The 15331-nt window shown below is 40.5% G+C and overlaps 1 long non-coding RNA gene across 1 annotated transcript in view; it reads left to right on the forward strand.

The window, feature by feature from the left end:
• Nucleotides 1-15043, forward strand: part of LOC117509220 — a 17815-nt gene extending 2772 nt beyond the window's left edge. Inside the window, exons 2-3 of the long non-coding RNA XR_004560317.1 lie at nt 6300-6309; nt 15031-15043. This is a non-coding gene — a long non-coding RNA (uncharacterized LOC117509220). The remainder of the gene's footprint in view (nt 1-6299; nt 6310-15030) is intronic.
• The last annotated feature ends 288 nt before the right edge of the window (nt 15044-15331 follow it).

The following is a 15331-nucleotide window of genomic DNA, read 5'->3' on the forward strand; positions in this document are numbered from 1 at the left end:
GAACCAAGATTTTGCTCATTTACTAGTGTGCTTGGGGTCATTGTCTTGTTGAAACACCCATTTCAAGGGCATGTCCTCATCAGCATAAGGCAACATGACCTCTTCAAGTATTTTGACATATCCAAACTGATCCATGATACCTGGTATGACATATATAGGCCCAACAACATAGTAGGAGAAACATGCCCATATCATGATGCTTGCACCACCATGCTTCACTGTCTTCACTGTGAACTGTGGCTTGAATTCAGAGTTTGGGGGTCGTCTTGCAAACTGTCTGTGGCCCTTGGACCCAAAAAGAACAATTTTACTCTCATCAGTCCACAAAATATCATCTGGCCTAAAGAGAAATCCATTTCTCTTTAGGCCAGTTGATGTGTTCTTTGGCAAATTGTAACCTCTTCTGCACATGTCTTTTATTTAACAGAGGGACTTTGCGGGAATTCTTGCAAATAAATTAGCTTCTCATAGGCGTCTTCTAACTGTCACAGCACTTACAGGTAATTCCAGACTGTCTTTGATCATCCTGGAGCTGATCAGTGGGTGAGCCTTTGCCATTCTGGTTATTCTTCTATCCATTTTGATGGTTGTTTTCTGTTTTCTTCCATGTGTGTCTGGTTTTTTGTCGATTTTAAAGCATTAGAGATCATTGTAGATGAACAGCCTATAAATTTTTCCACCTGCATGTAAGTTTTCCCCTCTCCAATCAACTTTCAACTTCCAATCAAACTACGCTGTTCTTCTGAACAATGTCTTGAATGTCCCATTTTCCTCAGGCTTTCAAAGAGAAAAGCATGTTCAACAGGTGTTGGCTTCATCCTTACATAGGGGACACCTGATTCACACCTGTTTGTTCCACAAAATTGACGAACTCACTGACTGAATGCCACACTACTATTATTGTGAACACCCCCTTTTCTACTTTTTTTTACTAATAGCCCAATTTCATAGCCTTAGGAGTGTGCATATCATGAATGCTTGGTCTTGTTGGATTTGTGAGAATCTACTGAATCTACTGGTACCTTTTTTCCCATGTAACAATAAGAAATATACTCAAACCTGGATTAATCTTTTTAGTCACATAGCACTACTATTATTCTGAACACTACTGTATGTCATGGGCACTTAAGCCGTGGTCACAACCCGCCATACTTGCTCGTGCGTGCAGTCTACTTGCAAAAATGTGAGCTAAATTTGGAGATCCGTACGTCGTAAGTACTGCCTCAGTACAAATTTAGGAGCACGCAGACACATGCAGACATGCCATAAAGGTTTTAGTGCATGCAGAACTTTCGCTGCGGTCAGGCTGCAGATTCACCAGCAGTACAGATGACGCACGTTGTGAGTACTGCCTCAGTACGGATTCAAAGCAGTGCATTTTCATTCAATTACTATTGAATTAACCAAATCCGTACGTAGGCAGTACGGATTACGGCACTCACCACATACTATGGAAACCGACAGACTTGCATGCACAACGCAGCTTCTCACTTGAACTTGGACTTTATTTCCAAACGTCAGCAACACACACTCCACAGCTTCAGTCTGTTAACTAGCTGTAACTTTTCGAGGCAAGTAAGCACTCGTTCAACTGACCGCTGCAGGCTGGACATGCACATGCATCGCCGACGCCTAAAAGCACCTGCTGCTCCGGTCCCACTCATAAAAAAGAAAAGTGACCCCACACACACACACACACACACTGCTTTATTGTCAACTCTCTTTATCGTTACACTCCTAGAGACGTGCATTGAATGTACTCCCTCCCTCCTCTTGCTACTGCCTCCGTACGTTTTCACAAAAACGTCGTGGCCGTGGCATCCGCAGAAAACGTACGGCGAAAAAAAAAGCATGGTGGGTTGTGACCGGGGCTTAACACACCCCCATACCATCAGAGATGCTGGCTTTTGAACTTTGTGCTGGTAACAATCTGAATGGTCTTTTTCCTTCTTGTCCGGAGGACATGACATCCATGATTTCCCAAAAAAATTTGAAATGTGGACCCAGCAGACCACCACACATCTTTCCACTTTGCATCTGTCCATTACAAATGAGCTCAGGCCCAGAGAAGGCGGCAGCATTTCTGGATGTTGTTGATGTATGGCTTTTGATTTGCATGGTAGTGTTTTAACTTGCACTTGTAGATGTAGCGACAAACTGTGTTAACTGACAATGGTTTCTGTGTTCCTGAGCACACGTGGTAAGATCCTTTTCACAATGATGTCAGTTTTTAATGTAGTGCCACCTGAGGGATAGAAGGTCACGGGCATTCAATGTTGGTTTTCGATATTGCTGCTTATGTGTAGAAGGTTCTCCAGATTCTCTGAATCTTCTGATTATATTATGGACTGTAGATGATGGAACCACTAAATTCCTTGCAATTGAATGTTGAGAAACATTGTTTTAAAACTGTTGGACTATTTTTTTCACACAGTTGTTCACAAAGTGGTGATCCTCGCCCCATCTTTGGGGATGTTCCTTTTATACCCATTCATGACACTCACAATTAGTGTCATCAGTTCCTAAACGCTAATTGAGCATTGTTAGAAGAAAAGTTGATGTACGTAGCACAGTGGTAAATACGACTGTCCCAGCTTTTTTGAAACGTGTTTCAGGCATCCATTTCAGAATGAGCAAATATTTGCACAATAAACAATAAACAATAAAGATGATGACAGTGTTTGGGGTTTTATTTTTTATTCATTCATTTTTCGTGCGTTCTTGTGTGTTTGTGATCCTTGAATTTACCCAGCTGCCCCTGCGCCACTTAAAGTGAAACTGGTTTATCAGAAGTCGACAGTGTAATGTGATGTGGCCGCGTCCCAATCAATACTCATAGTTATCGGTTATTTGTAATAACGATCATTTTTTTTGCAGTTTATTGGTCAATCGTCATAAAAGATAATTTTTCAGTTATGTGATTAATGGTTATTGAAGCTAACATTTTGGTTAGCTGTGCCCACCACTGACCGTTAGTAATTTTGCTGCAAATCATGAATAAAATATCCCACAAAATGGGAATGCAGGTCTCGCAAAATGTAAGTCGTAAAATATGAATATCATTCAAGATATATATTTTCTTTCAGTTTAATTAGTTTATGGATCTCAAACACCTCTCTCAGAGGTGTCAAATCCAGCTTCAGAAAGTCAAAGTACAGCCACATATTTGTTCCATCTTCCCAAAAAACCAGCTGATTGTAATTAGTTAAGCTCTTCAGGCAGGTGGATGAGCTAATTATTGATATCACCTGTTTTAGGTGCACAGGTAGAAGCAACACATGGGAGGGTTTTTGCTTTCTGAAGCCGGATTTGACACCTCTGCAGTTACTTCAGGAAATCTTGACTGCAAACCACATCTCCGCAAATAAAAAAAAAAAAAACGAAGGTGGTGGTGTGGGGGGGCGGGGGGGGGGGGGGGGGGTGGAGTCACTAGAGTGAGGCGGGGAGGAGATCTTTGAGCGGGCTCTTGCTTCTGGTGCCCCGCTGGCCGTGATCCACTCTCATATTCCAGAGGGAAAAAGGACAGGCATGTTGCACAGTTGATAACCTCGGTGACAACATAACAATAATGGCAGCTTAAATAATGGCAATTTGGAGATTATTTACTTATGGAAATTCTGATTTATACAGTATGGAAGCACAAGTTTTATTGTTTCATTTGATTGGTAAAACAGTTGAAGAATAGTGTAGCTATAATAACAGCCGTGTTGCTGGCCTTGTAATATAGTCCATTTTTGCAGTCCAAGTTACTTGATAGTGCCAGTGGGCACAATGACAGAAAGGACTACTGCAATATGACAAGTGACCCCCAATGACATTTAATGAATTGACCTTACCAGGGAAATACTTGGAACCACCTCACTGTTTACCATATTTGGTCTAAATTGGGTTGATAGTAAAATTCCTTAACCTGTCTCCAAACAGATCTTTAAGGGCAAATTTGAGGTCAACTTTCAATGACATACCAAGTTTGTTTAGGAAAAAAAAAATCAGCAAATGTTTGGAGGAGTAGGTCAAACAAAAACTAACCCAGGGAGGTGTTCCAGCATGTCCATCTGGGAGGAGACCTCGGGGAAGACCCGGGACTAGGTGGAGAGATTATATCTCCACACTGGCCTGGGAACACCTTGGGATCCGCCAGTCAGAGGTGGTCAATGTGGCACAGGAAAGGGAAGTCTGGGGTCCCCTGCTGGAGCTGTTGCCACCGCGACACGAACCCGGAAAAGCGGTTGAAGATGAATGAATGGATGAATGAATGAAAATACTCATACAGCTGAGGGTATTTTAGCATTGTGTTATTTTAGACAATTGTCACAACAAATTAAGTGTGGTGTTCATTCTGGCAGGCCACAAAGTTCAACCCACATCAGCTGATAGTTGCCAATCACATCAGCTGATACTGTGGCTGACTCCTTCATGTTTTCAATAGGCACACTGGTTATGGAACATCCAATTTATTGGACTGCTGGCAAAGCTCTTCCATAAGCTGAATTCCCACCAATTCACACACCAACTTTTTATGTTTATACTTTTTTGTTTTCCAGCTTATTTGCTGTCATTTTGTTGTCTCTGCTGCCTGCTCTGCTCTGTTGCCCGCTTCGGGTCCTTTGCTGCAGCTTCCCTGGTGTAGCCTTTCTATGTAAGCACATGGAAGAGATGGGAGGTCACACTACCAAAGATAATTTATTGAAATTCAATAAAGCTTTCTTTTTTGACTAAAGTGATCCTGACTGAACTGATATTTTGATAAGCCTTTTTGTGGGGGTCAAGTGGCTAGTGCACTTGGTTTCACTGTGGTAGGTTCTCAGTTCAAACCCCACCCCTTCCACTTTTCTCCATGTAATATGGAGTAAATCTTTTCATAAAACAAAGACAGTTTCCTTAGAAATTTATGATTCTAGGGATATGCAGCAAACTAAATCATTATTTGAAACAAACCACAATTACACAAGTGTAAAACTGTATAGAAATTATTTCTGCCCAAAGACAGGGTGGGTCAATGCACAAGCATGGCCAGTATTACATTCGTCACCTATTTTATCTGTTTTTCAAGTAAGTACAAATAGACTGAAAAACAGTTTCTACCCAACCACTGTTACAGCTATGAATACAACTGAAGGTATAAAGTAGCCATGTCACATGTCACACTTGAAATAAGTGCAATATTTGTTAATGTGCAATATCCACTGCCACTGTGAAATATCCATAGTTTTGTACTTACTTTTCGCTTTTTTATATATCATTTTTCATGTTGCTACTATATACTTAGAATTTTTTAAGCTTGCACTTTGAACATACCTTTTATGTTTATTTTCCCTAGACCTTTTAAGACTGCATGTGATTTACTCAGGTTTATATTTGCACTGAAAAGGCTACTTTTCATTGTACTTGTTACAATGACCAATAAATAATTGTATCTGTATTTCAATAAATGTCTGATTTTTTTTTTTTTTAAATCACAGCTTACCATTTGTGTTTGTTTTTGTCCTGTACAAATCCTTCTCTCATTCATTAAATGTGTCCCTTGTCAGCTGATGAGAAAGTCTTTCAGAAAGTTATGTACTAGGTCTGTTAGAAAAGTAGGTCCCGAGAGGTGGTTTTGTGCCGCGCCATGAACGGCTCCGTGGCGCATCCCTCTGCTTCTTTTTCCATGAAAAAACTCCTGTAACAGTGGAATGTGCCGAAAAAGTACTGATGTCCAAGTCTCCTGCCATTTTTGTGTAAGTCAGACGACATCCCGGATCAAAAAAGCCTTCACGTTGGAAATGATCTGGTTGATTCAGGCTGTTGATCGGCGCTTGGAGCGCGGCGCACTCTCAGACGCTGTGGGCGGTCTTTAAACCGGCTGGAGCACTCCTTAATCTGTGTAATCCCCATAAATCGTCCCTGAAAGCCATCTGAATTTTCCGGATGGTGTCCACCTGGAGGTCTCTCACAGTTTCTGGAAAAAATTGATGCAGCAAAGCTCCAAATTGTTCAGACATTTATTCGCAATAAAATTCGACGAGAGGGGTGGACCACTGCTCACACAAAGCCTGTTCACAGGCGAATGACGCAACCGATAGGCGTGAAAAAACTCACGCATGCGCACGAAGGTTCAAGCTTGGCTGATGCAATCACACATGATTCAAATCCATATGGTTTTTTGAAAAAATAAAAAGGTCGGATACTTTTCTAACAGACCTCGTATGTTGTACATGCTCAAGACTTGGGGGGTGGGGTGGGGGTGGGGGTATCAAAAGAGAACTTTCCTGATGTACGTTTGTTTTGTCCAGTACTTGTTCATAGCTTATGTCCAGTCCATTCGATGTAAGCTGCTTTCTCATGTCAGCAACAGAAAACTGTCGCTGCAGAATTACATCTGCAGTTTATTTATTTATTTATTTTTGTAACAGGCAGTAAACATAATTTTTTTCTTTTCCAAAATTGGACATCTTAACATGGGCTTCTATGAGAATGTGGTCAGTTTTGGAATTCAAGAAACTGCAAGTTTTCTTCTTCCATACTGGGGCTTAGCACATCTATGCCTTCTTACTGTCACATTTTCCCTACATCTTTTGTCCTGTTTTTCCTATTATAATGGCTTTTAAAATAAAAGCTCATTACATTTATTATTTATTTATTTATTTATTTATTTATTATTATTATTATTATTATTATTATTATTATTATTATTATTATTATTATTATTATTATTATTATTATTATTATTATTATGCCCATCCTACTAGTAAGGAAGTTCCCCAACCAGAAGCCCTGGATAAGTAGTCAGGTATGGCAGAGGCTGCGTGCTCGCTCTCTTGCGAATAGATCAGGCAGTGAGACAGAATATTAAGCTGCAAAGTATGGACTGAGGACCGCCATCACAGCAGCCAAGAGGCAGTCCAGAGAGAAGCTGGACGTCTTCTATTCTACTGCTGACTCCAGGTGGATGTTGCAAGGCCTACAGCACATTACAGACTATAGGACTGCCTTCAGTACCATCAGCTCCATGAAAAGCCTGCTGGATGATCTCAACACCTACACCCACTTTGAGACCTCCAGCTACAGCACAGAGATTAAGCATGCACTAACCTGGACCACCTGACCCCCATTCCCTCTGCCAGTGGTCTTATCAGGCCTGGTACAAAAGGACTGAGGAAGCTCAACCACTCTATTACACCCTCTCCCACCTGGAAAATAAAGACTCCTGCATTAGGATGATCTTTGTTGACTACAGTTCCGACTTTAACATGGTCATCCCCCACAAACTCACCCATAAACTGTCTACATTTGACCCTCTGTGATGGCTCCAAGGCTTTCTGACAGGCAGGCTCCAGTCTGTCAGGACTTCGGCCAACATAATTACAAACACAAGAACTCCTTGTTCACCTATGACTGTGTTGCCTCCTATAATGATGACACAAATCCTAAAGTTCACAGATAACACTGCAGTGATAGGACACATCAATGGCAGGGACCAAGTACCCTACAGGAGGGAGGTGGCCAGTCTGATATCATGGTGTGAAGACCATAACTTCACCCTCAACACGGACAAGACAAAGGGGATGATAGTGAACATGACAGACAGAAGACCTCACCGCGGCCACTATTCATTCAAGAGCTTGAATTGGTGAGGGTCAGCAGCTTTAAATAACCTGGTGTCTACATCAGTGAGAACCTTATTTAAACACTTGATTTGACACAGCTGGTTAAGAGGGCTCAACAGTGGACTGTACTTCTTGAGGAGGCTGAGGACGTTGGTAGTTCGCCTACGAATCCTCAGCAACATCTACAGCTGCATTGTTTGAGAATCTTGACCAGCTGCATCACTGTGTGGTACAGCAACAATTCCTGCAGGAGAGTGGTGAAGACTACCCTCTTTGCACACTATCTTCTACCGCAGACTCCACAGGAGAGCTACATCCATCCTAAATGACTCCACCACCCCAAGCATGGAATGTTCACACTTCTACCCTCAGGCTGGAGGTACAGAAGTGTGAAATGCAGGTCTTTCAAGTATTCTTCTTTCCCACAGCCATCAGACACCTAAACAGCTGACAGGAGTCCACAATCATGGTCTATACCTCATGCACACTTTAATCTTACATCATCAGTTGCACATGCATATTTGCACAGTGATCACTGTCCATTGCACGTACAGCTGATGTACGGTGCATGAGGAATGTATTCACAGCCCTTCACTTTCTCCACATTTTGTTATGGTACAGCCTTATTCCAAAATGGATGAAATTCATTTTTCCCCTCAACTTTCTACATACAATACCCCATAATGACAATGTGAAAAAAAGTATTTTGAGATTTTTGCAAATTTATGAAAAATAATAACAATATAAAAATAAAGAATCACATGCACATTAGTATTCACAGCCACTGCCATGAAGATCAAAATTGAGCTTGGGTGCATCCTGTTTTCACTGATCATCCTTGAGATTTTTCTACAGCTTAATTGGAGTCCACCTGGGGTAAATTCAGTTGACTGGACATGATTAGGAAAGGCACACACCTGTCTACATATAATTCCTGTCTTTATATAATGTACAGTTGACAGGGCATGTCAAAGCACAAACCAAGCATGAAGTCAAAGGAATTGTTTGTAGACCTCCGTGACAGGATTGTCTCAAGGCAGAAATCTGGGGAAGGGTACAGAAACATTTCTGCTGCATTGATGGTCCAATAAGCACAGTGGCCTCCATTGTCCGTAATTGGAAGAAGTTTGGATCCACCAGGACTCTTCGCAGAGCTGGCTGCCCGTCTAAACTGAGCGATCAGGGGAGAAGGGCCTTAATCACGGAGGTGACCAAGAGCCCATTGGTCACTCTGTCAGAGCCCCAGCATTCCTCTTTGGAGAGAGGACAACCTACTAGAAGGACAACCTTCTCTGCACCAATCAGGCATGTATCGCAGAGTGGCCAGGCATAAGCCACTCCTTGGTGTTTGTCAAAAAGGCACCTGAAGGACTCTCAGACCATGAGAAACAAAATTCTCTGGTCTAATGAGACAAAGATTGATCTCTTTGGTGTGAATGCCAGGCGTCATGTTTGAAGGAAACCAGGCACCATCCCTACAGTGAAGCATGGTGGTGACAGCATCATGCTGTGGGGATGTTTTGCAGTGGCAGGAACTGGGAGACTAGTCAGGCTTGAGGGAAAGATGAATGCTGCAATGTACAGAGACATCCTGGATGAAAACCTGCTCCAGAGCACTATTGACCTCAGACTGGGGTGACGGTTCATCTTTCAGCAGGACAATGACCCTAAGCACACAGCCAAGATATCAAAGTAGTGGCTTCAGGACAACTTTGTGAATGTCCTTGAATGGCGCAGCCAGAGCGTAGACCTGAATCCAACTGAGAGATATGAAAATGCTTGTGCACCAACATTGAACCTAATGGAACTGGAGATGTGCGACAAAGAGGAATGGACAAAACTGCCCAAAGATAGGTGTAACAAGCTTGTGGCATCACATTCAAGAAGACTTGAGGCTGTAATTGTGACTAAAGGTCCATCAACAAAGCATGAGCAAGGGTGTGAATACATGTGATTTTTTAGCTTTTTAACTTTTAATAAATTTGCAAAATAAATAAATAAATAAATAAATAAAATAACTTTTTTAATGTCATCATTATGGGGAAAAAATTTATTTACTCCATTTTGGAATCTGTAACATAACAAAATGAGGAAAAAGCACTGTGAATAGTTTCCAGATGTGCTGTCGCTCACTAATTCCACAATATGTATAGTAATGTGTATATAATATGTATATAGTTGTTACTCCATAGCTATATCTTTACACATTTATATTTATATTGTATTGTTTTCATATGCTGCTGTTTACAATTGTTTTACTGTGTATATTATGCTGCATATTGTTTGACATAGACTGGGGAGCAGCAAAGAAAAAATTTAATTGTACAATGAAACATGTTTCCGTATTATACATATAACAATAAATGTTGATTCTATTATTATTATTATTATTATTATTATTATTATTAAATTATTTTTGTATTTTACAGTAAACACAATGCCTTTAACATATAAGACATTTGGGTAGAACATCATCATCATAATCATCATCATCAAGAACAAAAACAAATCAAAGGGCACCCCACTCCCCAAAGGAATTCTTGATATTGGTGTCTGAAGAGTTATAGTTAGTGTGGATTCATGTCTGTTACTCAGCACAATTCATACAAAACTCTTATCTGTAACAACTTCTTCCTTTTCTTCTTGATAATATTTTCATGATGCCCATTGTAAATGTCATACTGACTAATTGCTATGAAGGAACAAGTGAATGGCCAAGTTGAATGTTCTGATATGTTATATGTTCAAATTAATATTCTAGCTCAGTCAGCCTATTTGCACATCTTTCAGATTGGTGCACCAAAACATGCCTTGTGTGACTCTCACTTTCGAACAAAGATGGGGTGGATTTTGGAATACTTGCACCATTATAATAGTGCCTCCAAAAATTATTATTATTATTGTTGTTATGGTTATTATTATTGTCAAAGGAAGAAAAATAATCATTTTAAAACTTGAATTTCTTCATTGCAAACTGTCAGTAGATGTGACTACCTGATTGGATCCTGAGGTCCACTGAATCACTGAGTCATTGAGCTGTAGTTCTAACCCATCCCACGACCGACCAGCACAAGTTTAAGTGACCCTTTAGAGGTTTTCTGCCAGTTGACAATGTCATATTTGGCTGGAATGTCTGCACCATTAAAATAAAATAGTTCATCCTGTGCAGTGCAACAGCTGTGACAGACATAAAATCTCAAATTATTGTTTTTATTATTATCATGTGACTGACCATGTGATGTGTCAGAATATTTCAGGACAGTTATATGGTCTGATAAAAGTAATTGTGTTTACCTCTCTGGAATTGATATGTTTGATGAGGAGCAGGCTGAGGTGCTGTTTGCTTCAGGGTTGTCAGTTTCAGGGCAGGTGAGAAGGTTGTGAATCGCGTGGGCTGCAGCGTAAACAGCTAGGTAGACATTGTACACCACCCTAAGTTCAGAAAGGTCAGTTAATCCAGTTCGCACTGCCTCCAGGGACTCATTCCCACGACAGGGCAACAGTGAAGATTTCTGATGAACTGGTTCACAGCAGATGAAGTAGAATCATTTGACTGATGTGACGTTTTCAATGTTAAAGCTGAATTTGAAGATCGAGGTGTAGCATGTGATTGCGTAGGTGCAGGACTACATCTGAACACATTTTCCCAGAATTCTCTTAAGTACATGTCATCTGGATGTTGAGATGGATGCAAACTTCTGATTGTACTTCTCAAATCCAGGTACAGGTGAACTTCGGATAGCCACACCAAGACCACCTGTTGCCACCTCAGACAGGGCGAGATTTTGTCGAAGATGATCACTGGTGCTCCAAGCTTCACTGGCCAGAAACTGTCTGTCAGTTACCTGGTTGCAACAATGATACACAATGACAAACTGACAAGACAACAGTATCCAGAATATCCCCCCCTTTCTTATCTATGTCAAGACAATGAAAGTGAAGCACAGTGCAGCTTTTAAATATGTAACATTTGCAAATGTGCAGGTCAGGTCTAGGAGCTGTATGACAACCAATCCATCCCCAGCAATCCAATGGAACCATCTTGTTGCCACAGTCAGGTTAAATTTGGATGCTCCCTTAGTTTACTGCAGCCACTGAAAATCTTTAAACACTGAAGAACCTGTGTGCTGCATCATGCCTAGAGAAAAGTGGCACATTGCCAAAACATCACAGGTGATGTTCCCTGGCCATCAGAGCTTTTTAAATTGCTAAGTCAAATCTGAATGTTGAATTGAAAATAGATAAAAATCTTAAATATAGAGATAGGAACACAACATATTTACACAGCTTTACATAATAAAAAAACAACCCATTTCCAGCAATTTCACACCATATATGTGTTGTCATAAACACTGAGTTGAAAATTAAAATTCATATGTGAGCAGTCTTCTGACAACTAATTTTTAACCTTTGAGCCATAAATAATATTTTTCTTTCACTGAAGTTGTAACTCAATAGTGGTGAAGGGGAGAGGGCAGATTAGACCCGTGGCACTGTTCCATTCTGCCAGACCTGAGCCACAATTAATATTATACATAATGTTAAATTTGCCTCAGTATACAGTCAGTCAGTCAGTCAGTAAGTCAGTCATTTACTTGCCCACTTATTCCAGTTAACGGTGGGGGGGGGGGATAACTACTAAGCCACTGTGCCACTACAGTAGTACTAGCACATTGCCCGTGGGGATCCACAGGTTCTAGATTGGGTAGTAGGTATAAAATATGTATCTGACATTATTCAAGGGCAGTGGTGGGCACAGTTACGCTAATCTGCTAATCCACTAATTCGCTAATTATTAAAGATAACATTTTCATTTCATTTTAACATTTTCAGATTAACTTTTCAGATCTTTAAAAACCATCATGGGCTCAATTCTCTTCCAATAAGTTTTGGTCCAATAAGTTTTAGACCGCTAACATATTATTGCAAGCTTAGTGAATAAAGCTTTAACACTTAATAAACATTTTAAAGTCTGATATCAAAGATTTTAGAGCCTACCTGTTAAATGTTTTGTAGTAGACATACAGTTCTACCCTTTACAAACAAAGAAGAGCTGGTTTAAGGAGAAACTGTTCTAACCTCTGCAATCAAAGGAGAATAAGTCACAAAACAAAATGAGATTATGTCTCTTGACACCTTACTAACCAGCTGGCAATATCAGCCAAGTCATCCAGAGGCATACAGTTTTAACTTATGATTAAAATTTTAACAAAAATAATTTTGGACAAGTTATTTAAATTAACATCACATCTGAAGTTTTATAGAGTGAAAATATCAGCTATATGTTTTAGTTTTAAAGTATTGCACTAATTTTAAAGGTTTTAGTGTGGACATGGTGTGCGCAGTGCATTATGGGTACTGTAAAAGTTTACGAAATGCATTTGAGGCACTCTGATCAGGCTCCACGGACAACAGCATTAAACCCTTTGTATATTGTGTCTAAAACCCTCGTGAATATATCTCTGGGTTTATAGATGTTGTTGTGTGTTTTATGTAAAAATGCCAGACGAGCTCAGGTTGCTTCTCCATTATTTTCAATTGGAATCACTGTGAGCTGCAATCGCTTCCTGTTTGCTCTATAATGTCCTGGTTATTGTCCTTTACAACACTGTTTGTTGTCCTTGTTCCAGAGTATATAATAAGATGTCTGAAATTCGGTTTGTGTTTATTAAATTCCACGCAGATTAAACGTAGCATTATTTGGAATAGTTGTTTTGGCAAGTTTTCAGGTCTCTACTGCCATCTACTGGCCAGTAGTGTTCATGGCAGTATTATCAGGTTATATCAGATGGTTGTCTAATCACAATTTTGGCTTTTACAAATGGCTTTTTTTACATATTAAAAATGGCAATTTTACAAAAGCACATTTATATGTAAACCAACACACATGTCAATTAACGTGTTTGTTTTACGTTGAATGAATGAGTCAACCAATCAGTGTTAGTGAAGGCTGTTTTACCCATAATCCCTTTGGCATGTGTGTGTTTGTTACAAACTTCAGAATTAGTACATTATTTAAAATGAAAAGTTATGTGTTATAGTTTAACTTTGTACAAATGACAGAACGGTCATTAATGTAGGTATTCTATACAGAATAATTTCATTTATAAATCAAAACCATAAGTCAAAACTGCTTTATTTTCCAAGACCTCTGCCTCACGGCGGAACTGCAGTATGTGGTTGAGGTATAATGATTTTTTTTTTTTTTTCGGGTGACAATCTGGTGGTTAGGCTCCTTTTGCTGCGGTAGAGTAAAATACATACTAAACAAGAGCTTTGAGCAGGGGCACATCGCACAAAGACAGAAGTGATGACTCTGTTTGGGTTTGTGATCATGGTGTTAAAACAAAATTTTGAAAGTTATCGGTTAGCTGTAGCTTCCGACAAATCTTTGGGTGCTTTATCAGTTTAACTTTATAAAAGGTAACTTTCAGTTAGCTGATTAATTATCAAAGTTAACTTTTTGGTTAGCTGTGCCCACCACTGTTCAAGGGTGATAATAAATTATGCAAAGTTTCTATAATGAGTTGGAATGGCGGTTAGTCCAGATGATGTTTTAAAACCTTAAACCTCAACGGTTTTTAGAGGAAGAACTCAACCCTTTTATTTCCTGTTAATTACATCATTTTTTTAGTGTTAATTTACTGTCTTAATATACAGTGGTCCCTCGTTTATCGCGGGAGTTACGTTCTAAAAATAACCTGCGATAAGCGAAATCCGCAGTAGTCAGTGCTATTTTTTGCCATTATTATAGATGTTTTAAGGCTGTAAAACCCCTCAATACACACTTTATACACTTTTCTCAAACAGGCATTAACATTTTCTCACTTTCTCTCCTGTGTAAACGCTCTCTTTTCTTCTGGGTGAGAAGATTATAAACAGACACACGCAGAACTCTCCTTCGCTCACTGCCTCCGGAGGTACGGATGCGGGACCCACAAAGAATCCAAGTTCTCTCTCGGTGGCCAGGAGCTCTGCGGCTGTGGTCAACATCCGCATCAAAACAGTGAGCGTAGTCTCTGGAGCTGTTGCCAGATTTGGCGCAGCTCCACACAGCAGACAGGAGCGGGGTGTGTGAGTGGCCTGCTGCGCATTTACCGAGCCCGCAGACTCAGTAAGCGCATCGGAGGCAGTGAGAGCAATTGCGGAGATGCCGACCGGCCCGCCTGATAAGGACGCAGAACACAATGCGCTGTTAAAAAAAGCATGCAAAATTGCACAAAAAAATCCGCGAAACTGCGAGACCGCGAAAGGTGAACGCGTTATAGCAAGGACCACTGTATTTATAAATGTTTAGGTTCTTGTTATCATATACTCACTATTTATTATTATATTATTATTATTATTATATTATTATATATTATTTTGCCATTTGATTTTTTAAATGTACCACAATGGAATAAGTGTTTTCACTTTCTTGTGTCATCCACTCCCCCTCTAGCTGCCACCTTATCGTGGTGGGGGAGTTTGCGTACCCGGATGAATCTAGGAGCTATGTTGGGGGCTTTGTGCTCCTGGGGTCTCCCAAGGCAAACAGGTCCTAGGTGAGGATCAGACTAAGGGCAGTTCAGAATCTCCATGACCAGTAAAAAATCAAGGACCGAGACGTCGCCCGGTATGGTGGAGCTGGGGCCCCACCCTGAGCCAGGCCTGGGGTTGGGGCTCACGTGCGAGCGCCTGGTGGTCGGGCCTTAGCCCATGGGGCCCGGCCGGGCTCAGCCCGAAAGAGCGATGTGGGCCCG

This window comes from Thalassophryne amazonica, chromosome 4 (genome assembly GCF_902500255.1).
Source record: "Thalassophryne amazonica chromosome 4, fThaAma1.1, whole genome shotgun sequence".
NCBI lineage: Eukaryota > Metazoa > Chordata > Actinopteri > Batrachoidiformes > Batrachoididae > Thalassophryne > Thalassophryne amazonica.